The 25,078-nt window shown below is 44.0% G+C and overlaps 1 protein-coding gene across 2 annotated transcripts in view; it reads right to left on the reverse strand.

The window, feature by feature from the left end:
* Jarid2 (jumonji and AT-rich interaction domain containing 2) overlaps window positions 1-629 on the reverse strand; it is a 234,696-nt gene extending 234,067 nt beyond the window's left edge. The window contains exon 1 of one of the 2 annotated variants that reach the window (XM_048348437.1): window positions 497-629. The gene's annotated coding sequence lies outside the window, so the exon portion shown is untranslated. The remainder of the gene's footprint in view (window positions 1-496) is intronic. The other variant, XM_048348438.1, reaches the window with a different exon arrangement.
* Window positions 630-25,078: the final 24,449 nt, after the last annotated feature.

Raw genomic sequence — 25,078 nt, forward strand, 5'->3', positions numbered from 1 at the left:
AGCAGAAGAGTCAACTCCAGCGGCGGCGGCGGCGGCGGCGGCGGCAGCACCACAGCGAGGGCTCGCCGAGTCTTTTTTCCGAGCCCCCCGACCAATGAGAGGGAGGCTCTCCAGCCCAACTTTAAATGGACTCTGCTTTTATACAAGTTAGGGCTCCTCGGGTAATTCCCCGCCGCACGTCAGCCGAAAACTCCCACCGCTAAGCCGCAGCGCGCCTGCCCAACCCGCACACAACGCCCCGAGCCCAGTCCAGAGAACCCCCTACAACCCTGTCGACTCAACTCCCGAGAGACTTGACGAACACCACCACCCCCATTCCCTTCCCGGGCAGGCGCTCCAAAGTAGCTCCCACGCCGAGCCCAGGCGTGAAATTGAGAGAGGCTCCCTAGCTCAATGCATGGCACGCTCGGTCGCTCCACCTCAACCCCTTTCCTCAGCGTGCCGCTCACCCCACTGCAGCCACATGCGAGCCCCAGCCCACAACCTTTACATCTACCTGCAGCGGGACAGTTCGGAACCAATGCCCCCAGGACGCCTGGCTCCGGGGAGAGCCGCCTATTCCCGGGGCACCTCAGAATGGTCCCCTTGATCTTCTGGAAGTTGTAGTCCCCCGACTACAAAATGGCTATGGCCACGGGATGTCGGAACTACAACTCCCAGCGTGCCCCGCGCGGCCTGTCACTCAACTCTCCTCCCTCCACACACACACACACACACACACACACACACACACACACACACCCCCTCCCTTCCCACAGCCAGCCCTGCCAACAAACGCTTGGACGTGTCCCGCGTGCGACACCGCTCGAGGCTGGCTCGGGATTGGCCCGTGGAGCGTGTGGTCCGCGAGCGAGGAACTCCCCACGCCGGCCCGGCCCCCTCCCCCGGAGGCGTTGGCGGCGGGCACTCCGACCCCCGCGGGCCCCGCCCCCACCCGCGGCGCGAACCGCCTGTGGAATCGAGGAATCGCGCGGGCGAGCGAGCGCCGCCGGAGGGGGAGGTGGGACGCTAGGCTTCTCCCAGGAAGGCCTCGGAGCGTGGCGGCGCGGGGGGACGGCGTCGGCGAGGGGGGTTGGAGACCGTTCTAAGCAAAACTGGGCCACGCACCAAGAGGAATAATCCTCGGTGCGAACTCGCGGATCGGCGGCGCCGGATGCTCCCGCGGTGCCGCCGGTGTCACCTCAGGACAGCGCCGGGCGTCTTCTCCCCTGGCGTGCGGCGCGAGGCCGGGGTGGTCCGAGGTCACCGCGCCGCTGCAACCTCACCCGTCCGTCCTTCGCCCCCCCCCCCTTCTCTCAAGTCCCCCACGCGCGGGGCGGCCGCGGGGCGAGGCCACCACCACCCCCCCCCGCTCGGCACGCGGCCCCGCGGTCACCCACGAGCGCGACTCCGCCCTGCGGGGCGCAAGGGCATCGCGGGTGGCCCAGAAGTGAAACCCCCCGCCGGCTTCGGGGAGCCGCTTGGCTTGGCAGGGCTATTTTGTTGGCCTGGGGTGCCCCGATTTATATGAAAATATGGAGACTGAACCAGCCCCACAGACATGCATACCACGGGAGAGGTCTCGAACTCCGAGCGCCCGGTATGCCTACTGCGTGCTCCCTCGACCTGCCCCCTCTTACCTGCCCCTGCCTCCCACACACTGCACCCCACCCCGGGTCTTACCTGCCCCTGCCTCCCACACACCTCACCCCACCCCGGGGCTTCCCTGCCGCTGCCTCCCACACCCCGCACCCTACCCCAGGTCTTACCTGCTCTGGCCTCCCACACTCTGTGCCCCAGCCCCTGTCCTCCCTGCCCTGCCGTAGGCCCTGGCTCCGTGGGCCTTCACCTTATTAATAACTTTAAGGCCCACACCGACATGCTACATTGCTAATTGCCTTCGTGTGTGTGTGTGTGTGTGTGTGTGTGTTTAAACAGGAGTTTTTAGGGAAGTCATTTTTTTTTTTTAATCTGTCAGGCTAACAGAATAAAACGGGAAAAAAAGTAGGCAACCCTCCTGGGTTTTGTTTGCATACACATTTTATGCTTCCCATTCCTTACTGCCTGCTTGCTTCAAAAGTATAGTGTCTAGAAAGGTCTAAAGCTAAAGTTAACAGCCCTGGATTCAAATCGCACTTTGACCATTTTCAGAAAGGTAAGCCTAGCAATTTCCTCGTCTGCAAAGTACTTACTGGGAGATATTATATAGCCTAGTTTAGAACCAGACAAGGAATTGAAAGCTTTCAGTCGACATAAAGAGCCTTTTAACTAATACTTTACCTTTTCAGAAAACTGGAATGTATTCTAAAATTAAAAAAATGTTTATTTTACAAACTGAAAAACAAAAGTCTTATCCAAAATATTGCAAAACTTGTTCACTGTTTGAATTTACTACTAACAAAGCTCAGTAGATTTCATTTTATAGTAGAGTTTGGGCCACCCAAGTGACTTTATTAGTTAGCTTTCCACAAGGTGTTTTCAAAAGCCTTTGTGATTATGAATAGTATACTAAGGGTGTGTGCTTCACCATATTATTATGATTCTGAATAGCTTTCTGTAAGTTAGATATTAAGTCTGTCAACTCCTTGGTGAATATTAAGAAGCAGAGGTGAGTTTTTCTCAGCTAGCTAGGCTTCTCAACTCTTGCCCTGTTAAATCTTCTGCCAAGCAACTAACTAGCTCCAGGAAAAGTGTGGGGAAAAAAAAAAAACATTCTGTTAGTTGAGGCCTAAGAGATGTGGAAAGGAAGGGGTGAGCTGATTTCCAAAAGATCTGGATAATATTAGTGTTATTTTCTCTGAAGAGGAAAATAGATTGGCCTCAGTGATTGAAGGTCTTTCCTGTTGTGGAAGGAACAGTCTCCTGATGAACTTCCTTTCCCTGCCATCCTAGCCAGGCCAAAATTTACCTCTCCGTACTTCCTCCTCATTTACAATTTCCATAAATCTAATTTGAAATGGGGGACTGTATAGGTCCCTTGACTGGGTAGAACACATGTCAACACTGTCCTCATCTCTGAATATGTAGACAGCCCAAAAGTCAACTGTAAAGAAACACACAGCTCAGTACAAAAGGCAGACATTAGCATCAGTTCTAATGGCCACAAAAAGCGCTGTATTAGCAAAGTGGAAAAGGTGCTAAAGGGAATACAAAGCTGAGATAACCAGGAATTACTGAAGTGTATAGTGGTTCAGAGGTTTGAAACATGGAAATATTTCACCTATTTGCACTGTATCTTGTTTACACTCTCCAATTTTATATCTGTAATGGAGTCACCCCCACCCCAAAGGGACGGGATTCCTGATTCCTCCTAGCGTCCACCACTCAGTCTCTAGCAAAAGGATGGATTTATTGGGGAAGTAAAAAGAACCTACGGCCAGGGTTGCAGCCCACACTCGGGAGCTGAAATTGTGACCACATGCGGCCTTCCAGGTTATAAAGGCAAACATAACATAGTCAAACCTGCCACACGCAGGTGGCCAATGGGGTTACAACACTTACAGAGCATGCCAGGTCACACGCAGGTGGCCAATGGAGTTACAGTCTGTCTCACAGTATCTGTTTGAACCAACCTATCATTCTAGTTAGAATTGGCGCATGGATTTGGCGGGGCTCACATGATACAGGTGGCTACACCTACTCATGGGAGGGCACAGGTTTAACCTTCAACATTCCTTGAGCCTTCCACACCTCAGGTGGTCAAGCAGGTTACACAATCTTATCACAGTGAAGGGGAACTTCCCTCACTTCCAAGCAGACAAGGCACACTCCCAACCCTGAGGCTCAGAGCTTAGTGAAGATGGAGGCAGCTTCTGCTCTCTTTAGCTGAGATGGAGTCAATCTGGCACCCCTCAACAACAGCTAGTGATGGCACTGGCCAGATCTGACCTCCATATTACAATATCCCCAGCTCTTCTCTCCAATTAAAAATAAACTTTCTGAAATCAAGGTTGGCATTGTCTACTTCTATCCTCCACAGATCCACCAGAAACTTGATAGAACCAGAAAGGTGTTCCATACATTCTTATTATTGAATATTTTACCCAAACTAATACACATTTAGATTGTTGCTAGACATTTAGCCTGCTGTTATATTCAATTCACTTTGGAACACTGCTGGGTTTTTTTTTCCTTTTGTGTTATCTAAATATATTTAAGTGTCGGAAATCCTTTGTTTAAGCACAACTGCTATGCTTACTCATTTTCCTTGATAGTTTAGCCGTTTTTCTTTTTTTTCTTTTCTTTTTTTTTCGCCCCCCTGGGGCTTGAACTCTGGGCCTGAGCACAGTCTTTGAGCTTCTTTTGCTCAAGGTTAGCACTCTACCACTTTAGCCCCAGCACCATTCTGGTGCTGCTTTGTTATTAATTGGAGATATGAATCTCACAGGGACTATCCTGACCAGGCTGGCTTGGAGCCACAATCTTTAGATCTCAGCCTCCTGAATATCTAGGATTACAGACATGAGCCACCAGCACCAACTTTACTCTTCTTCCTTCCTTCTTTTCTTTCTTTCTGCTTTGTTGTTGCTGTTGTTCAGTTTTGTTTTGGGAGGGCAGGGCTGAGTAGCTCAGACTAACCTTGAACTCATATAATCCAGGCTGTCCTGAACTCCCCTCCTTTGAACATATTTTTGAGCTTTAATTTTTTCTCTGTTTGAAGTTCTGGTTATGTTATTTTGATATCCCATTTAATTACAGTGAGATTTTTATGAAGCATTACTTGTCTCATATTGAAGCCCGTCACCAAATGAGAATCATATATTTCCAGTATCAACACTGAGTAACCTTAAGCCACTCCCTTATCTATCTGGCCCTAACATCTATCATCTATAAAATGAGACAGTTAAGTTCAATTGTTGCCAAAGATTTCTGGATCTACTGTCCTAATTCTATTTTGACTTTTATATTATGTATATAATTATATGGTCCCTAAGATGACTTAAATCCACAGTTTTTGAAAGAGAATTGCAAAGCATAGTTTCTTTACACGTACATGTTATTCATTTTCTATTATAGCCTTACTATGATACTTTTTGTTTATATAACTTTTTATACTACTTAAAGCCTATTTCATTTAGTCCATAAAACAATTCAGATAAAGATACCCTTTCAATATGAAATTGAAATAGTAAGAGCTTGTGACTTCCTGGAAATCATAAAATGGGTAGACTAGAAGATTCAGGGTCAGGCCTAGAGTATTCCAAAATGTGAGAAGACACACTCTTCCTTGAAAGAAATTAATTCTTTGATAAAATAAACGGGAACTAACATATATAATGATAAACCAATTATGGCTTTAAAAGTCCCAAATGGATGGGGCATACGTGGCTCATGCCTGTAATCCTAGCCATTCAGAAGGCTAAAAGCTCAGGGATAGCTCATAGGACCTGACTTCAAGCACCAGGACTGGCAAAAAAAAATTAATTAAAAATAAAAATAAGGGCTGGGAATATGGCCTAGTGGTAGAGTGCTTGCCTCCTATACTTGAAGCCCTGGGTTCAATTCCTCAGTACCACATATATAGAAAAAGCCAGAAGTGGCTCTGTGGCTCATGTGGTAGAGTGCTAGCCTTGAACAAAGAAGCCAGGAACAGTGCTCAGGCTCTGACTCCAAGCCCTGGGACTGGCAATAAATAAATTAATTAAATAAATAAATAAATAAATAAGATCCCAAAAGGGGTATATATTTTTCTTAATATATTTAGCCACAGAAAGTTTTTTCTTAAGAAGCTGGCTTCCAGGGCTGGGAATATGGTTTAGTGGTAGAGTGCTTGCCTAGCATACATGAAGCTCTGGGTTTGGTTCCTCAGCACACTCTAAGCAGAAAAAGCCAGAAGTGGTGCTATGGCTCAAGTGGTAGAGTGCTACCCTTGAGGAAAAAGAAGCCAGGGACATTGCTTAAGCTCTGAGTTCAAGCCCCAGGACTGACAAAAAAAAAAAAAAAAAAAAAAAAAAACTAGCTTCCAAAGTACAATCTTAAGAGAAACATTTCACCTAATGAATTTATGCTTCATGATTGCTGACTGACAATAACTTTTACTTAAATGATGGAATACCTTATGTGAAGTTTCTAATTTTATATAGGTCTGTGTTCACATGTGTAAGGAAGGGAGCTAGGAGGAAGGATGTAAAAAGAAAAGTCAGCTTTGACTGACATTAGGTTTATAAATAACTATGAGCCAGTGTACTCAGAAGGTGGGAGCTGCTATTGAAAGAAGGAAGAAAGCTATTTCAAGCCAAGTGAGATTTGCAAGAGTATTTTAAAACACACTAGGAGGTAAACTCAGAAGTAAACAGCAATCTCAAAGATGGAGTAAGTGATGTCAAGGAGACATTAGTTTTTTTTGTTAGTCAATGCTTCCTGCCCCTGATTTTATTATCATATATGTCAAGTAAGCCTCAATAAAATGCTACAGCACAAACCAGACATAATCAACTGTTTTAAAATCTAAAAAGTCTGTGGACCTTGTTGATGCAAGTCACTAAAGCCCTTGGATCTTTGAATTATTTAAAATTTTTGAACTGTCATTACTATTCTGCTAGATGGTATCTTATGTTACTAAGAGAGAACTGGCTCTGATTCAGAAACTCTGTTTAAGTCAGCCAAGATGAGAAATCTACAATTCCTAAAAGTAGATATTACCATTCATAATAATACTGTATTCTGTGTTGGAAGGGAACAGAAACAATCTGTCAGTGGTCAACTAATCTTCAGTGACTCATAAGGAAATTGAGGCACAAACCGTACTAACAGAGATGCCTTCAGTTCTAAGTAAAAGAAGCTCAATAAAAAGGACGGGTTTTTCATTTTGTTCCCTCAAGTGGAAATCCAGAATCCTAATTTCAGGAATAAATGATGTCATCATCTTCCCTTCTCCCTTTCCTTCTTTTCTCTCTATTTACAACATTTCCCTTACCTGAAATGTTCTCCAAGCATCTAGGGAAGTTAGCTGCAAAGAAAACTCTTCTTTCCTGTCCTGGACATAGGCTAGAGCGGAATTTGTTAGCAGAAAGGATAGGAGAAAAATACATAGCAATCACTACCCACTATGAAAATCATTAATTCTTTACTCTGTCAGAACCCTTTCACTGATAAGAAGTCTAGGTTGTCACTGGCTTCTAAACTAGGGCAGCTTAGTCAACCCATTTTCCACAGGCTAAGGCTTTTCCAATCCTGAGGGCCACCAATGTTTCTTAACATCTCTATTTGCTAACATCTCTATCTCTTCTGCCCATTTGTTCTATGAATCCATGAACTGCTCAACAAAAACAGTCTTTCTAGGCTGGAAATGTGGCGTAGTGGTAGAGTGCTTGCGTAGTATGCATGAAACCCTGGGTTCCATTCCTCAATACCAAATAATAAACAGAATAAGCAATTTACCAAAAAACTTAAGTGCAGCTATGGCTCAAATGGTAGAGTGCTAGCCTTGAGCAAAAGAACTCAGGAACATTACTCAAGCTCTAAGTTCAAACCAAAGGACTGGAAAAAAAAAAAAATTCAAAGCCAACCTGGGCAGAAATGTTCTCAAGACTCCATTTCCAAAACAACCAGCACAAAGCTGTCCCTGAGACATGACTCAAGTGGTAGAATATCAGCTTAACAAGCAAAGTTGGGCAAGCGCAACATCATGAGTTTAAACCACAGTACTGGGAAATATTAATTTAAAAATGACTAGCCTGAGAACATAGCTCAATGGTACCATGTTAGCATACTTGCCTAGCATGAATGAGGCCCCAGGTCCCAGCCTCATTGCTGTATTTACGTATTTAAATGTATATATGTATAAGATTAGGAAGAAAAGAGTTCAACCAGTATAGATACACAGAAAAATTGGGCATTTATTATTCTAGATACACTACAAAGGAAAAAAAGCATAAAATCTATGTAATTATTTTTAGTATAGATTTTGAGTACAAAGTTAGTACAAGATTAAATTGGAATCTAAAGGCTTAAAGTTTTTTTTAGCTATTTGTGACCTTAAGTGAGTCACTTTACTGGGCCTAAAGGGACCAGGTCATGATGGCTCATGAAGCTATAATCCTAGTTATTCAGGAGGCTGAGATCTGATAATCACATTTCAAAGCCAATCTGGTCAGACAAATCCAAGGAAATCTTTTTCCCAATTTACCAGCAAAAAGCTGGAAGTAGAGATGTGGCTCATGTGGTAGAATGCCAGCCTTTAGTAAAAAAGTCAAGCAAGAGTGAGGCCCTGCCAGGTGCCTGTAATCCTAGCTACTCAGGAGGCTGAGATCTGAGGGTCACGATTCAAAGCCAGCCTGGGCAGCCAAGTCTGTGAGACTCTGATCGCCAATTAACCACCAGAAAAATGGAAGTGGCACTGTGGCTTAAGGGGTAGAGCACTAGCCTTGAGTTGAAGAGCTCAGGGACAGTGTCCAGGCCCAGAGTTCAATCCCCATGATAGACAAAAAAAAAAAAAAAAAAAAAAAGACTAAAGCCCTAAGGTCAAGCACCAGTATTGGCCTTTAAAAAAAAAAAGAAAGAAAGAAAAAAAGAGACTGACCTAGATTGGCCCTAAAGACTGTCCCAAATTGAATAGTCTATAATTATATGTAAATTTGTAATCATACCATCATGGTATGGTATATGTGTGTATATGTGTGTATGGTATATACACGTGTATATATACATACATATATGGTATATATGTGTATATATTTGGTATATGTAAGGTACATGTACATACACATGTATATATGTAACATGATAGTTTTTAGACATGCACAGTGTATAAAATATGAACAGTTTATGCAGCATTTGTAGACTTCGTATATGAGCAAGCGTCTTTTAAAAATCAGAAACCTACCAACAAATGGGGTCAAATATATACATTTAAATAGGACAAACCTAGGTCACTGTTATGCTCATGGTACTTTGTTTGGGATGTGTTTTGTTTTGTTTTTGTTGCCAGTCCTGGGGCATGGACTCAGGGCCTGAGCACTTTCCCTGGCTTCTTTTTGCTCAAGGCTAACACTCGACCTCTTGAGCTACAGCGCCACTTCCGGCTTTTTTCTACATACGTGGTGCGGAGGAATTGAACCCAGGGCTTCATGTATAGGAGGTGAGCACTTTACCACTAGGCCATATTCCCAGCCCCCCTCTGTTTGGGACAATATTTTTGAAGGAGAGATCAAGAGCCAAATTGGTAGGAAAATTTGTGTCTCCTAAGCAACCTCAGAACCAAAATGATGCTCCACGGATTGTTTTTCTTTCTTCTCAGCTTTTAACAAAGATTTATTTTAATATGTCAGGATAAAGCAGGGAGAAATGGGGAAAGAGAGAAGAAATGCTTCCTACTCCCCCTTCAGGAAATGGATTTAAGGACCCCTCCAGGGATTTTCTTTTTCATGTGTGTCAATAAAGGCTAGGGCACTGTCCCTGAGCTTCCTTTGCTTAAGGCTAGTGCTCTACCACTTGAACCACAGCTCCACTTTCAGCTTTTTTGGCAGTTTAGCTAGTGGATATAAGAATCACATAGACTTTCCTACCAGACTGGCTTTCCAACCACGATCCTCAGATCTCAGCCTCCAGAGTAGATATCATAGAGCAGATTGTTGGAAATTTCCCAACCTGTCAATATGCCTGGGGCTATCCCCAGCTTTCCCAATTCTCAAGTATTTATAGATGGTCCAACTCATCACCTTTCTACTCTCCGTCTACATATCTATAAAGCATATACCTAGTAAAGGAACTAAAGTGGCACCAATAAATGCTTATTAATTAGGTGAATAGGTATATGGCACTAGGCCAATTGTTATTTTTTGTTTGGTTTTGGGTTTTTGCCAGTCCTGGGGCTTGAACTCAGGGCCTGAGCACTATCCCTGATTTCTTTTTGCTCAAGGCTAGCACTCCTGCCACTTGAGCCACAGCACCACTTCCAGCTTTTTCTATATATGTGGTGCTAAGGAATCGAACCCAGGGCTTCATGTATATGAGACAAGCACTTTATCACTAGGCCATATTCCCAGCCCCAATTGCTATTTTTTTCAACAAGTAATTCTCTACATCTCAGATATTCTTTAAACTAAGTAGCTATTGCCAAGGAATCAAAGTTATTAAGGAAGTGAAACCGCTTGTCAAATGGCACTTAAAAGATCTCCATTTGGTTTGTTTAGCCAGAGCTCCCTTTAGGGAATGTCAAAAAAAAAAAAAAAACATAAGAAAAAACCGAACATTTTAATGTTAGGCTAATACACTATTGGACATTTTATTTTTCCCTCGCTTCTTTAGTACTGGGGATTGAACCCGAGTCCTCATGAATGCAAGGTAAGCTCTCTGCCACAGTGCTACATATTCCCAGGCTAAAATGTTCTCAAATGTTGTATCTAAATCTCAAGACCATTATAGACACATTCATCTGACAAATGATGCTCATTTTCTGCTGTTATAGGCTTTATTTCTACATCCCCACAAACCCATATACTGAAGTCCTTATCAATAACTCAAAATCTGATTGTGTTTAGAGGCCAGGTCTTTATAGAGGCAATTAAGTTAAAATTGAATCATTGGAGTAGGCCTTTTTCTAGTGTTATTGTTGTCCTTATAAGAGAATAGAAAACATAGATGCACTGAGGGAAGGGAAGACATGTAAGACACAAAGAGAAGACAGCCACCTTCAGGTCAAGACAAAAGGCCTTATAAGACTCCAACCCTGCTGTCATGGTGATCTTATACTTCTGGCCTGGTATTCAAGCCACTCAGTGTGTGGCACTTTCTTATGGCAGCCTTACCAAAGTAATAGTTGCCTTGCAAGTTTAACCTTCACATACAAAAGTGAAATTGACCAGTGTCCAAAAATGCTCCATTTTGAGTTTCATTTCATCAACTAAGAATAGACTATGTTCTCTGGCTTCCCCATGATGTGAGTTTAGAAGGTAAGATAGGTGAGACTGTGACTTCTGTAAACCATGCTTCCAGCTCCTTAGTCTTCCACCCACCATCTACTTGATCTAAATCTTCCTAGCCTTCTTGAACATACAAGTATAGGGAACCAGAGATAAGAGGTGAACTGCTTAGTATTGGATTTTTGTTTGTTTGTTTGAATTTTGTTTTGTTTTGTTTTTGGCAGTACTGGACTTTTGTTTGTTTTGTTTTGTTTTTGCCAGTCCTGGGGCTTGGACTTGGGCCTGAGCACTGTCCCTGGCTTCTTTTTGCTCAAGGCTAGCACTCTACCTCTTGAGCAACAGAGCCACTTCCGGCTTTTTCCGTGTATGTGGTACTGAGGAATAGAATCCAGGGCTTCATGCATGCAAAAGCTACCATTAAGCCATATTCCCAGCCCAGTACCGGACTTTTACCTCTAGGCTTTACATTTACTAGTGAAGGGCTCTTACACATCTTCTCAAAAAATATTCCTGGGGCTGGGAATATGGCCTGGTGGTAGAGTGCTTGCCTCACATATATGGAGCTCTGGGTTCGATTCTGCAGCACGACATATATAGAAAAAGCCAGAAGTGGCATTGTGGCTCAAGAGATAGAGTGCTACTCTTGAGCAAAAAGAAGTCGAGGACAGTATTCAGGCCCTGAGTCCAAGCCCCAGGACTGGCAAAAACAAAAAACACCTCCTCACCAGAGTTGCTAGTCAAAATAATATACTTGCCCCTTTTTATCCAGAGCCTTTTTGTGTTGTTATTTTTCTTTTGTCTTAATACTCTACATTTCCAGTGCTTATAATAACAACACAGGTGTATGGAGTAATTCTAATTCTGACAGAATAATTAACTGTGTGTGTGTGTGTGTGTGTGTGTGTGTGTGTGTGTGTGTGTGTGTGTGTGTATGCTAGTACTGGGGCCTGAATTTAGGGCCTTGTGCTCTTCCTTAGTTTTCTCACTCAAGGTTGGCACTTAACCCCTGGAGCCACACCTCCACATCTTGATTTTTGTGGTTAATTGGAAATAAGAGTGGCCTGGGTTTGTCTGGCCAGGCTGGCTTTGGACTGGTCTCCTCACATTTCAAAATCATGAGTAGCTAGGATTGCAGACAGGAGCCACCAGCACTTGGCGGGTATTTGATCCTTTAGGCACTCTCAAATTCAAGTTCATAAAAAACAGCTATGACCAGAGAATGAGAGAATGTTTGGGCCAGGGCTTAAAAGTCTACCTTTAGTTTACCAGAGATTTAAGCTCACATCCCAGAAATCAGCACCAGCAGACCAGGTAGTTTGTTCATTCTAGCTTAGAAAGATACTCAAGATTATCATGGCCTTTGTTCTGCTTTTGCCTGTATACAAAGCAGAGCAGACCCTCAATAAATAATTTCTGGAATGACTGAACCCATAAATGTTCTCTGAACAGTGGCAGCTCTCTGTGTGCCCATTCCTCTGAACACTCAAGAGAAAGGGCATGAGATAAATACCACATACAAATTCCACATATCAGCAGCTGCCATCACCCTCAAGCATTTGAACTCTCAATCCACAAAGGATTCTTTCTCCAACTCAGTTACCTTTCCACAACTCCCAGGAAATTCTTATAATTCCTGGCCACTCCTTAGCCAAAAGCATAAGTCTCAGTATAGACCCAGAGGCAAATCTTTAAAAGCTGCATTTTTAAAAGCAGCTGCAGTAGAGAATCATGGGAGTGGCACAACTTCCAAAATCCAAGGTTAATAGGCTGTGAATTGCCACTTTCTTTGCTCATTGTCCGTGCTTCAGCAGTTCCTTTAACTTACTGTCATTCAGCTTGGAGAGGAGAAGAAAGTGGGAATGGCACCAGCTGTGAAGGGGCAGCTGACAACAATGCTTCCTTCTCTTGCTCCCACCCCAATGGTCCCCCAAAGCATCAGGCATGCAGTTATACAGTAGATATTTATACAGTCTTATTTCCAAGTCATTAGGGCCAATTACTCACCTTTGGGCCCAGTAATATCATTTGTTCCTTGCCAAACTGTTTCTCTTATTGAAAATATGATTGATCCTACAGGGTGCTTCCCAATCATGATTAAACTGATTCAGATTGCTACAGGAGTAGAAATGAATGAATGAACTGAGTCATGAGGTATAAATTTCATGAGTTATTCTCTCTCTCTTTCTCCCTCCCTTCCCCCTTCCCTCCTTCCCTCCTTCCCTCCCTGGCCTGGGGATGGAACCCATGGCCTTAGACATACTAGGTAAGCAAGCATTCCATCATGGAGCTATATCCCCAGCATGGTTATAATTCAAGAAAAGTTCAGCCCTATTGAAAAGAAATGGGTTTACTTGAAAAGTCCTCTTATTTCCTTTAATTTAGCCAAGACTTAAAGGAGAGAGAGAGAGAGAAAAGAGAGAGAGAGAGAGAGAGAGAGAGAGAGAGAGAGAGAGAGACTCTGTCAGTGTGTTTGCTGGTCTTGATTATTGCCATTAAGGACCCAATTCTCTTCTCCAGTTTTCAGAGATACATTGGATTGACCTCTGTATAACACAATGCTATGCTTTTAAGTGCTTATGAAAATAATGATAAAACAGCTCCTTACCCTGAGGGAGATTGCAGTCTACTGGAAGGAAAGATAACACATCATCAGGAACTATCAAGAGAAAACTGATGTCCACATCCAAGACCAGATTTCAAAAGGGTCCATTCCAGAGATTCTTCAGGTGGGCCTCTCAATCCTACCAGCAGTACCTAGTAATTGTTAGAAAGACAAAATTTTGAGAACCATGTTTTGTTTTCTGCTTAACACAGTCTTGTTATGTTGCCTATGCTAGGCTCAATTTTGTGATTGTTCATGTTCAGCCTTCCTACTAGTTGGGATTACAGGCATGTACCACCAGGCCTGGCTAGAATGAGAAATTTAGAGGTAGATTGATTCTAGAAAACTGCAATTTTATTCATTTATAAGTGGCATTGCAGTTTGAACTCAAGGCCTCCAACCTGCTAGGCTGGTGCTTTATGGTATGGTTAGATATTACTTTAGGAAGCAATATAGAGAAAGCTGGCAAAGCATGTGTGAATTCAGTTTGGTCTGGAAACCTATATACATGTATGGTCATAATCTCTTGTTGGTCTCTTCTACCCCCATCTCCCAGCCTTATGTATTTTGTTTCTATTTTGCAGTGTTGCAGGAATTGAACCCAGGGTCTCAGACATGCTAGAGCCTCACTCCCAGACAATTTCCAAAGGTATGCTGAAGATAAAACTTTCATGTTTCTTGATCTCCTTGGATTTTATATTTTTTTCATGATTTATTACATTAAATTAAGGTTCTATAATGTGTCTGCTCTTGATTTTAAAGGGAGTAAAAATGACCTTTGTATTTATGATAAAAATATATCTTCAAGAAAAAAATTAAGTTATAGTGCAAAGTAGCATGATTAAATACAAATAAATGGCTTATATTACATTAGGAAATGTCAGAGGATCCAGAAAGGAGGAAAAAGAAACACAGTGAATGGAAAAGTCTTCCTAGGGCTGGGAATGTGGCTTAGCGGTAGAATGCTTGCCTAGCATGCATGAAGCCCTAGGTTCAATTACTCTACACCACATAAACAGAAAAAGCTGGAAGTGACGCTGTAGCTCAAATGGTAGAGTGCTCAGCCTTGAACAAAAAGAAGCCAGAGACAGCACCCAGGCTCTGAGTTCAAGTGCCATGAACAAAACAAAACAACAACAACAAAAAACCCCAAACCCCAGAAGGCGATCCAGTACTAGGCCCAGACCTTAGCCTGTTCTATCAGGGAAAGCTTCCAAAGAAGGGGATACCAGAAGGACTCACTTGAAGGGCTAAGAAGGTGGCTAGGTACAGAAGAGGGGAAGGACAGTCCAGGCTTAGAGCAAAGGAGAGAAGGGCTACACTGGGGAACTGCAAGCAAATGGGGTGACTTTGAGTGGAGATTGAAAGTGAGCAAATGATCAGAAGTGAGATTTTTTTTGTTTGTTTCTTTTTATCAGTTGTAAGGCTGCAACTCCGGGCTTATGCACTATACCTGAGGTTTTTTTGTGTGTTTTGTTTTGTTTTTGTCAGTCAGGGGGAATTGAACTCTGGGCCTGGGCACTGTCCTTGAGCTCTTCAGCTTAAGGCTGGTGCTCTACTACTTGAGCCACAGTGCCACTTCTGGTTTTCTGTGGTTAATTAGAGATAAGAGGCTTACAGACTTTGCTGCCCAGGCTGGCTTTGAACTGTGATCCTCAGATCTCAACCTCCTGAATAGCTAGGATTACAGGTGTGAGCCACTAGCAGCGCCTGGCTGTACCTAAGCTTTTGTGCTCAGGGCCAGTGCTCTACCACTTTGAGCCACAGTTCCTCTCTTGGTTTCCTGGTGGTTAATTGGAGATAAGAGGAGGGGGCGGCTTGGGATTGGAGGGTGGTAACTTGGGTGGTGGTGTTATGGAGAATATTTTATTTTGTTGCCTCAACTCCTGGACTCAAGTGTTACTGCATCTTCATCCTCCTGAGTACACCTATGTAATTGTACCCATTGCTACAAAAGCTTTTGAGTGGAAGACCCTACAATACATGGTAACAATGGCTATGTAGAAGGACAGGGAAAGGCCAACAAAGAACAAATTTGACTGTCCTTGAACAACTTAAGAGAATGATGCTGCTGTTCAGAGAAATAGGGAAGCTAAGAGGGGAAAATGGGTTTGGAAGGAGAAAAATTGAAAGATGATGATGATTTCAGATTTGGCTCCATTGGGTTTTTCTCTCTTGAGCTGGTGTGTTTGGGTTTCCATAGTTGTTACTGTTGTATACCAGATACACAGGTGGGCCTTGAACCCATGACAATAAAGTCACCAGCACTCAGTCAATTGGGCTAGGAATCTTTATTTAGCTGTGCACAGCATTTGTCCGCACCTTCAGAATGGTGAAGAATAGCCCTGGGCCTCCGTAGGGCTGGCTTTTTAAAGGCAAAAGTCACATGCACCACACGCAGGTGGTAGTGCATGTGATAGCAAGCAGATATGCAGAAGCAGAATTGGCAGGTGGTAGTATACATGATTACAAATAATTCCAGTAAAACTGGAATAATATAATTCCAGTAAACAAAGCAATGAACCATTTGAGCAAGCAAAATACTCTTTCTTTGTTTAATTCTTGGTTCTGAGTGTAACTTGGTATTTACTGAATACCCATTTGACTTCTTTATTTACCTTAAATCTATCTATCCCAGGAATTTCCACTAAACTAAAACATGCACATTGAGAAACAATTATGCTTGATCGTCCTCCTTCCTTTCTTCTACAAAGGTCACAGCAGTTCTAGGTTAAGCTGCTTTCCTTACTTCTTTTTTTTTTTTTTTTTTGGCCAGTCCTGGGTCTGGGACTCTGAGCGTGAGCACTGTCCCTGGCTTCTTTTTGCTCAAGGCTAGCACTCTGCCACTTGAGCCACAGCGCCACTTCTGGCCATTTTCTGTATATGTGGTGCTGGGGAATCGAACCAAGGCCTCATATATATGAGGCAGGCACTCTTGCCACTAGGTCATATCCTCAGCCCCTTTCCTTACTTCTTTAGCTAGGACTAAAGGTGAATTTCTTGGTCCGGATGTCTCGGTTACTTCTTCTAAAACTTAGTTTCCATGCTTAAAGGAAGAGAGTGGAGCAAAATGCCCAGTCTGTGTCTTGCAAAAGATCTGGTCCATCTCTTTACACAGCCTATAATTATTGTAGAGATCCAGGAGGTGATTGAATTGTTACAGACTTTAAAGGATCAGGCCCTTGGTGTCAAGAAGCCCTCTAGGAGGCTGTGACACTCAGGGTTTCATGTACTTTCTGGCTGGATGCCTACAGAGACACTTAGAAACCCCTTTTGGTTGCTGGTCTTGTCTTTCTGAGGAATTCTAACTCTAAGAATCCTCTTCCTGGTGGACCTGTCTGACAAGAACCACAGGTCTGTCTGTCTGGATTGTCTGCTTAGCTTCCTAAGGAGAAAACCTTTGAACAAATATTTGTTCTGTGGGGACAGGAATGAAATTTTCTGCAGTCTCCTGTCCATTCACTCATCTTAAGTATTTTCCAGCTATGGCTGTGGGCTACCTATCAGAGGGAAAATAGGTCAGCATGTCCCTTCTAATCATCTGATTGGAGAATGTCCCACAATGGGGGGTCAGGACAGGACAGGGCAGCCTGACCCCAGCTCCTCTTCACTCCTCATGGCTACCATAGAACAGGTGGGGATAAGTCCATCTAGTCTCTCCAGTTTCTAGCAAACATCTTACATATTCAACCATGTTGCCTGCCACATTGACCCTGATAGAGTCTCCTTGATGGACCTGTTCAAGCATAATAACTTAAATTGGGTTTCTTGGCATTAAGCTAGTATTACTTAAGGGATTTGCTTAGTGTAAGCATTATTAAAATAGGCAGCCAATAAGAGAGAACACCACCTAGTATTCAGTCAGAGGAGAGAACTTTATTTTGGCGAACTGTTGGCCTGTGGCCAAGTCCAATGCAAGTGCTTCGGGCAAGAGAGCCAGTCACCCCAACCCCATGCCTTATCTAGGGCAGGGGTGGGGAAGTGTGGCTATGTGGATTAGGATGTGACCTCAGGGAAGGGGGAGGTAACTGCTTCCAAGTATGCCAATTACCCAAGTAACTGGGAGGAGACAAACTGGTGGTGGAGGGGGCATCTGCGTGGAACCCTGGGGAAGTGGGGATGGGGCGGGAAACCTTAGACTTAGCAGGACTGAAGCATTGCTTTAAAAAATGAAATTAAGCTAGAAATAACTTTTTGTGTGTGCTGGTTTGGGCACTTGAACACAGAGCCCATCACTCTTCACATTTTCATTCAAGGATGGCACTCTATCACTTAAGCCACACCTCCGCTTCCAGCTATTGGCTCCAGATAGCTCTCTACTGTTAGATATGTATAAATTATCTGAGAAGCCACATATTGAAGGATCGAATCTTGGAATTTTTATTAGAGCATTAGCAGTCTGCAGGCAGCCAGTTGTTACAAAGGCCTGCAGCTCACACATACCCTTAACACTATCAGAAAACAGACCAGAGAGGGAAGAAAGAACAAAAACCACACCAACAAACCAATCCAGCTTCACTGGAAAGCTGGCTTGGGACACCTTGATGACCGGAGAGAACCCAGGAGACAGGACAGAACACTGAGACAAGTGGCACCTGAGCAGGGGACAGGGTCACAGGAAACCCCCAGTCAAGCACTTGACAGACAGGTTCAGTATCCTATAGGCTATGTGCCCACCCTGTCTCTTGTGATTCAGGAACACCCATTGCCTGAGGATGAGACTTCCCTTCCTGTAGAAATCCAGGAACGCCCATCAAGGCAAGATGCCAGATAGTACAACTCGCCCTGTGGCCAATGATGGAGCTGGCCAGGTCTGACCTCCATATTACAAGATCTCAGCCTCCTGAGTAGCCAGGATTACAGGTGTGCCCAGCTCTGATCTCTATATTTTTGTTTGTTTTGTTTTTGTTGCCAGTCCTGGGGCATGGATTCAGGGCCTGAGCACTGTCCCTGGCTTATTTTTGCTCAAGGCTAGCACTCTACCTCTTGAGCCACAGCACCACTTCAGCTTTTTCTATATATGTGGTGCTGAGGAATCAAACCCGGGGCTACATGTATATGAGGCAAGCATTTTACCACTAGGCCACATTTCCAGCCCCTGATCTCTATATTTTTAACTATGAGCACCCAAAGTATGTTTGCTTGGTTGTTCTCTGACATTAAGACTGCATTTTTGGGCTGGGGATATAGCCTAGTGGCAAGAGTGCCTGCCTCGGATACACGAGGCCCTAGGTTCGATTCCCCAGCACCACATATACAGAAAATGGCCAGAAGCGGTGCTGTGGCTCAAGTGGCAGAGTGCTAGCCTTGAGCGGGAAGAAGCCAGGGACAGTGCTCAGGCCCTGAGTCCAAGGCCCAGGACTGGCCAAAAAAAAAAAAGACTGCATTTTCACCTGAAGAATAGAGGAGAGGAAGAATAGAGAAGTGACATCTCTGACAGGGGAAACCTGAGAGAAGGGCACTCCTCTTCAGTCTGGCAACTCAGTTCTAGGGACAATTAAAAATACCCAGTGAAGGGACTGGGAATGTGGCCTAGTGGTATAGTGCTTGCCTAGCGTGCCTGAAGCCCAGGGTTCTATTCTTCAGCACCACATATACAGAAAAACAAAACAAAACAAAACAAAACTGTCTCAAGTGGTAGAGTGCTAGCCTTGAGCAAAAATAAGCCAGGGACAGTGCTCAGGCCCTGAATCCATGCCCCAGGACTGGCAACAAAAACAAAACAAACAAAAATATAGAGATCAGAGGACTGGCAAAAACAAAAAGAATAAAACTCTGGCAAAGGAGACAGATCTCTAGCTTTACAGCTAGAGTTTAGACAACAGCGAGGTCTTGAAACAAGGCTTGCTTATAAGCAGAAAGGGTAGAACTACCAAGAAAGCAAAGTGAGAAGACAGAAACAAACAGATTCAGGACATTCCCTCTTTGATAGTTTTGTTTATGGGTATCCTAGTCTCTAAGACTTTCACTTCCTTTGAGTTTACTGGGTCAGGATAAAGACATTTAAGAACTTCCTCATTCCAATGTCAGTTCTCTGAATTTTTCCTTCAAATGCAAATAGAAGCGTTTTCCATTTGTACTTACTGTAATTAAAAAGCGGAAAGGGCAGTTTGTTGAACCTGAAGCCACTTCCCTTTTTACTGGGTAGGGATTCTAAGTCATTTATAGGCAAAGAGATCCATGGAGAGCTGGGTGGGCCAGGGTGGGTGATGGGGATGCTATCTAAACTCACTACCAGAAAATAATTGAAGCTGAATTAAATAATAAGACATCAAATCCCACATGATTTGACATTAGACAACTCTTTATGGTAAAATGTTAAATACTTAATATTTTATTTTCAGTGCAGGTCATCTTGCATTATACCCCAAAGCTATTTGTTCTTAAAACAAATGTGCATATGCTTATTAGATTTAACAATCCACCACTCACTGTTACTAAAGGGGTCAGGCTAAGGCTGACTCTCTTGAATGAATAAGCCTCATTTGCACTCACTGGTGACTGGAACATGAATACTCAAACTGAAAGGTGGGGTGGGTGGGGGTGGGGGAGGAGGATAATAAGTGATGACATTGACTCAATCCTTTTTTTTTTTTCTCATACATCTTTTCCTAGGTCTATGTGAACATAGAACGTTTCCCTTTCTGTGTTTTTATTTTATTTCTTATTTGTGTGTGTGTGTGTGAGAGAGAGAAAGAGTACATGTGCACACACACGTACATGTACACCAGTCCTGAGGCTTGAATTCAGGGCCTGGGTGCTGTCTTTGAGTTTTTGTGCCCAAGGATAGTACTCGACCCTTTGACCCACAGCTCCATTCCTGGCTCTCTAGTAATTAACTGGAGATAAGACTTGCACAAACTTTCCTGTATTGACTTGTTTCAAACAAACCTCGATGCTCAAATCTCAGACCCTTGAGTAGCTAGGATTATGGGCAGGAAACACAAGTGCCCAGCTCCTTCTTGTATTTTGAAACTATTAATCTCTTTTTCTTATTATTTTAATCTCTGATAAGAGATGAAAGTGATCAAGATAGTTCTCCAAGTTAAAATTTATAAAATTAGTATCCTCTCTACCTTGCTATTTGTTTACTGATTTTGCCCCTCTATCCACATCTCGAGTGTGACTGGTGAAGGATTGATTCCTGTCTCATTCCAAGGTCAAGCAAGACAAGCGTGATCACAGGCCTGTCCCAGGCAGTTCCAATCCAGGCCGGGCGAAGGACACCACCCTTGGACCCCAAGGAACAATAGCCCCTCATTCCACTGTGGGGCTGGTCAAAGACATCACCCTGGGATCATAACCCATTTTTGCTTTTCTATTTCCTTGTTAAGCCTATACAAGCCCACCCCCAAACCTAGTCAGCAACACAACCTCCAAACACTCCGGAAGGTCTGTGCTCAATAAACTGTACTGGCCTATTGAGGATCGAGTTTGGCCTATTCCTTTTCTGTTCTCCTCTATTTTCCCAATGTTGTGCCAAGTCGCAAAACCACCACCAAGAAGACCACCAAGACTCAGACATTCCGAAATGCAAAAGCAAGGCAAGACTTTATTTAAGCGAGCTGCAACTCGGGCCTCGTCCTACCCACCAACACAGCGGAGGTTAGGAGGGAGCCCCGAGCTGTGATTACACAGGGCTTATAAAGGCAAAGAACAAAGTTACAACAATCAGGTGTTCAAGCAAGCAAGATTAGGATACAGGTACAAATATGATTGGCTCAGGGTTCGATTCTAGGGGTTGTCAGAGTTAAGCATTCCCAGCGGTTAGAGTTCTAGACCGACTGGGCCCTAATGGGCTTGTCCTGGGTCTGCTCACAGGGCCTGCTTATCTCAGGTTCGCGTGGTAAAATGGGGTTCACGTGGTAAAATGGGGCCTGACTTCAAAGTCTGGCACTTCACCAACAGCTTGTATTTATGATTTTTTTTTTTTTTGCCAGTCCTGGGGCTTGAACTCAGAGCCTGGGCACTGCCCCTGAGCTTCTTTTGCTCAAGGCTAACACTCTACCACTTGAACCACAGTGCCACTTGAGCCACACCACCACTTCCAGCTTTTTTTTTCTGTATATGTGGTGCTGAGGAATCAAACCCAGGGCTTCATATGCTAGGCAAGCACTATACCACAGTCCCAGCCCTGTATTAATTATTTGATTGTGTATAATCTCAGAAAGGAAATAACAGTAGAAAAGTAGTGCCATTTAATCATTCTGCTGATTTTCATCTGTTCAGAACAAATTGGATTCATTTTCCTAGACCAGTAAATAACTTGATTTGAGTGGGACAAGAGCTGAATCTGAATCACGAGTTCGGTAGATGTGCACAATGCAGCTGACTAACTGGGGTCTACCTCCCCTGCCATTGTAGCCATCCTGCTATAGCCTCTGTGGGGATGTGAGGTGGGAGTGCTGGGACTAGGCTCTTTTCCAGCTGATGAAATACTCCGTCATTGCTGTCATCATTGGTGAGCGTGAAGACACATCTTCAGTAATAAGGCATGACTGTAATTCCTCACCCTAAGGCTAGTATTAATCATGATTCATTTCTTGAGAGAGGGAATAAAAGCCTCTATAGGTCCAAAGCACATTCAACTGGAGGGATTTCAGGTTTGGGCGTATGTAGAGCTTCCTTTATCTAAGGGGAAATGAATATGTTCTCCCTTGTGGATGAGGTCTGCCGCCAGTTAGGGAAAGATAGCCTGCTGGGCCTCTGGCATGAGAAAGGTCTCATAGGCATGAGAAATAAACTTACTCTTGGAGTTTCTGTAGAACAGTCTACATTAAGACCACACTTTGACCGGGCACTAGTTTCTCAAGCTTGTAATCCTAAATCTGAAGAGGCTGAAATCTGAAAACTGAGGTTCCAAGCCAGCCTGGGCAGGAAAAGCCAGAAATGGAGCTGTGGCTCAAGGGACAGTACTAGCCTAGAGCAAAAAGGTTCATAATCAGCACCCAGGCCCTGAGTTCAAGCTTTGGGACCAGTGTGTGTGTGACACATGAGTTCACTTCGGCCCTTTTCTACTGAGATAAAGAAGACATGGAGCTGGGAATATGGCCTAGTGGTTGTTAGGTTTTTTAAGTAGGTAGCCAGTAAAGGAGAACGCCACGTGGTATTCAGGCAGGAGAGAGAGAAAGTTTATTACCAAACTGCTGGCCCGTGGCCAAGGTGATACATAGCCGGAGAGGAGGGAGAGAAGGGCAAGAAGGGCTACCCCCACCCAGCCCTGCCTTATCTAGCAGGGGCAGGGGGTGTGGCCAGGTGCATTATGATGTGACCTCAGGAAAAGGGGAGGTAAACTCCTCTAGGTCTGATGGTTACCCATGTAACTGGGTGGAGACTTAATGAGGTGGGGGCATCTACTTGGACCCTTCCAGGGACGGACCTTACAGTGGTAAAGTGCTGACCTTGTATACATGAAGCCCTAGGAAAAGTGAGAAAGTGCTAGCCTTGAGCAAAAAGAAGCCAGAAATGGTGCTCAGGCCCTGAGTTCAAGCCACAGGACTGGCAAAAAACAAAACAAAAACAAAACAACAAGAAGACATGTCCAAGTGCCATGGCTACATACCTAGCTGGGAATTATTTAGAGATTGTTCACCATTGCTATTGAATAACTCCCAGGACATCATAGGTAGGGTCTTAGTGATCCTCTTATCCATATCCTCAACTCAAAGATAGGAAGTGGAGGGCTGGCTATATCTCAGTGGTAGGGGTGTCTGCTTAGAATGCTCAAGGGCTGCTGGGAATATGGCCTAGTGGTAAAGTGCTTGCTTCATATACATGAAGCCCTGGGTTCGATTCCTCAGTACCACATACATAGAAAAAGCCAGAAGTGTCGCTGTAGCTCAAGTGGTAGAGTGCTAGCCTTGAGCAAAAAGAAGTCAGGGACAGTGCTCAAGCCCTGAGTTCAAGCCCCAGGACTGGCAAAAAAAAAAAAACAAACCCAAAACAAAACAAGAATGCTCAAGGGCCAGCACTCCATTCCTGTACCCAAAAAGAGGATAAGACTGGAAACAAGTTTTATAGGAAACTGCTCTTGCTCCAGGTGACTGCTACTTGACCTCTTGACCAAAGAATTAAGGCTGAAGCCCAGGTCTTTAGGCTCTGCTCTCTGTACTGCAGCTACACTTGAGCTGAATACAGGCTTGGGAGAATTCATATGTCAGCCCTAAGTTCAATAAAAGGTGAGGAGCACAGTCAGGCATTGGTAGTTCATGCCTGTGATCCTAGCTACTCAGGAAGCTGAGATCTGAGGATCACGGTCAAAGCCAGCCTAAGGCTCTTGTCTCCAATTAACCACAGAAAACCGGAAGTGGGACTATGGCTCAAGTAGTAAGTGCTAGCCTTGACCTGAAGAGCTCAGGGACATTTCCCAGGACCAGAGTTCAAACCCCTGAACTGAAAAAAAAAAGTATACAGCACACTGTTAGGGATATGAAAGCCAGGTATGGTGGTGCATGCTAGTCATCCTAGCACTTGGGAATTTGAGATCAACATGGACTATATAGGGCCACTCTGGGGAGAATACTAAGACTTTGCCTCAAAAATCATAAACAAACAAATGCAAACTATGTTTTGTTTACTTGTTTTTAGTGCTAAGGATGGAACATTCTGGACCATGTTCACCCTAAACTCAGACTCTACAAGTGAGCTAGATTCCCAATTTCTTCATCTGTAAAATGATCCAAAAACTTTTTTTTTTTTTTTTTTTTTTTTTTTTTTTGCCAGTCCTGGGCCTTGGACTCAGGGCCTGAGCACTGTCCCTGGCTTCTTCCCGCTCAAGGCTAGCACTCTGCCACTTGAACCACAGCGCCGCTTCTGGCCGTTTTCTGTATATGTGGTGCTGGGGAATCGAACCTAGGGCCTCGTGTATCCGAGGCAGGCACTCTTGCCGCTAGGCTATATCCCCAGCCCAAACTTTTTTTTTTTGAAGGTTTAAAAGGAGGTTTATGGGCTGGGAATATGGCCTAGTGGCAAGAGTGCTTGCCTCGTATACATGAAGCCCTGGGTTCGATTCCCAGCACCACATAATACAGAAAATGGCCAGAAGTGGCGCTGTGGCTCAAGTGGTAGAGTGCTAGCCTTGAGCAAAAAGAAGCCAGGGACAGTGCTCAGGACCTGAGTCCAAGGCCCAGGACTGGCAAAAAAATAAATAAATAAAAGGAGGTTTATTAGTGGGGCCTTATCTCCCGTGGGAGAGGGAGCAATATGGTCGATCCAAAAACTTTATCCAAAAAATTAATGGTTGTAGTAAATGAAGTACGATAATGCAGGTAAAATATTCAGCATCGTGCAGTAGCGTATACAACACTCAGCATATGCTTGTTGCTAGTCACTAATAATAATGTGGGGTTGTTTTTTGTGGGGTGGGGGGTGGATTTGCTGGGGTTTGGACTCAGGGACTGTGTACTGTCCCTGAGCTTTTTTACACAAGGCTAGCACTCTACCACTTGAGCCACAGATCTAATTCTGTTTTGGTATTTTTTTCCTGGTTAATTGGAGGTAAGAGTCTCTGAGACAATACTGCTAGGCTGGCTTCTAACTGCAATACTTAGATCTCAACCTTTGGAGTAGCTAGGAATTCAGGTGCCCAATAATAATAATATTTTGATTTTGTTTTATTGCTGAGAATCAAACCCAA

This window comes from Perognathus longimembris, chromosome 6 (genome assembly GCF_023159225.1).
Source record: "Perognathus longimembris pacificus isolate PPM17 chromosome 6, ASM2315922v1, whole genome shotgun sequence".
NCBI classification, from domain to species: Eukaryota; Metazoa; Chordata; class Mammalia; order Rodentia; family Heteromyidae; genus Perognathus; species Perognathus longimembris.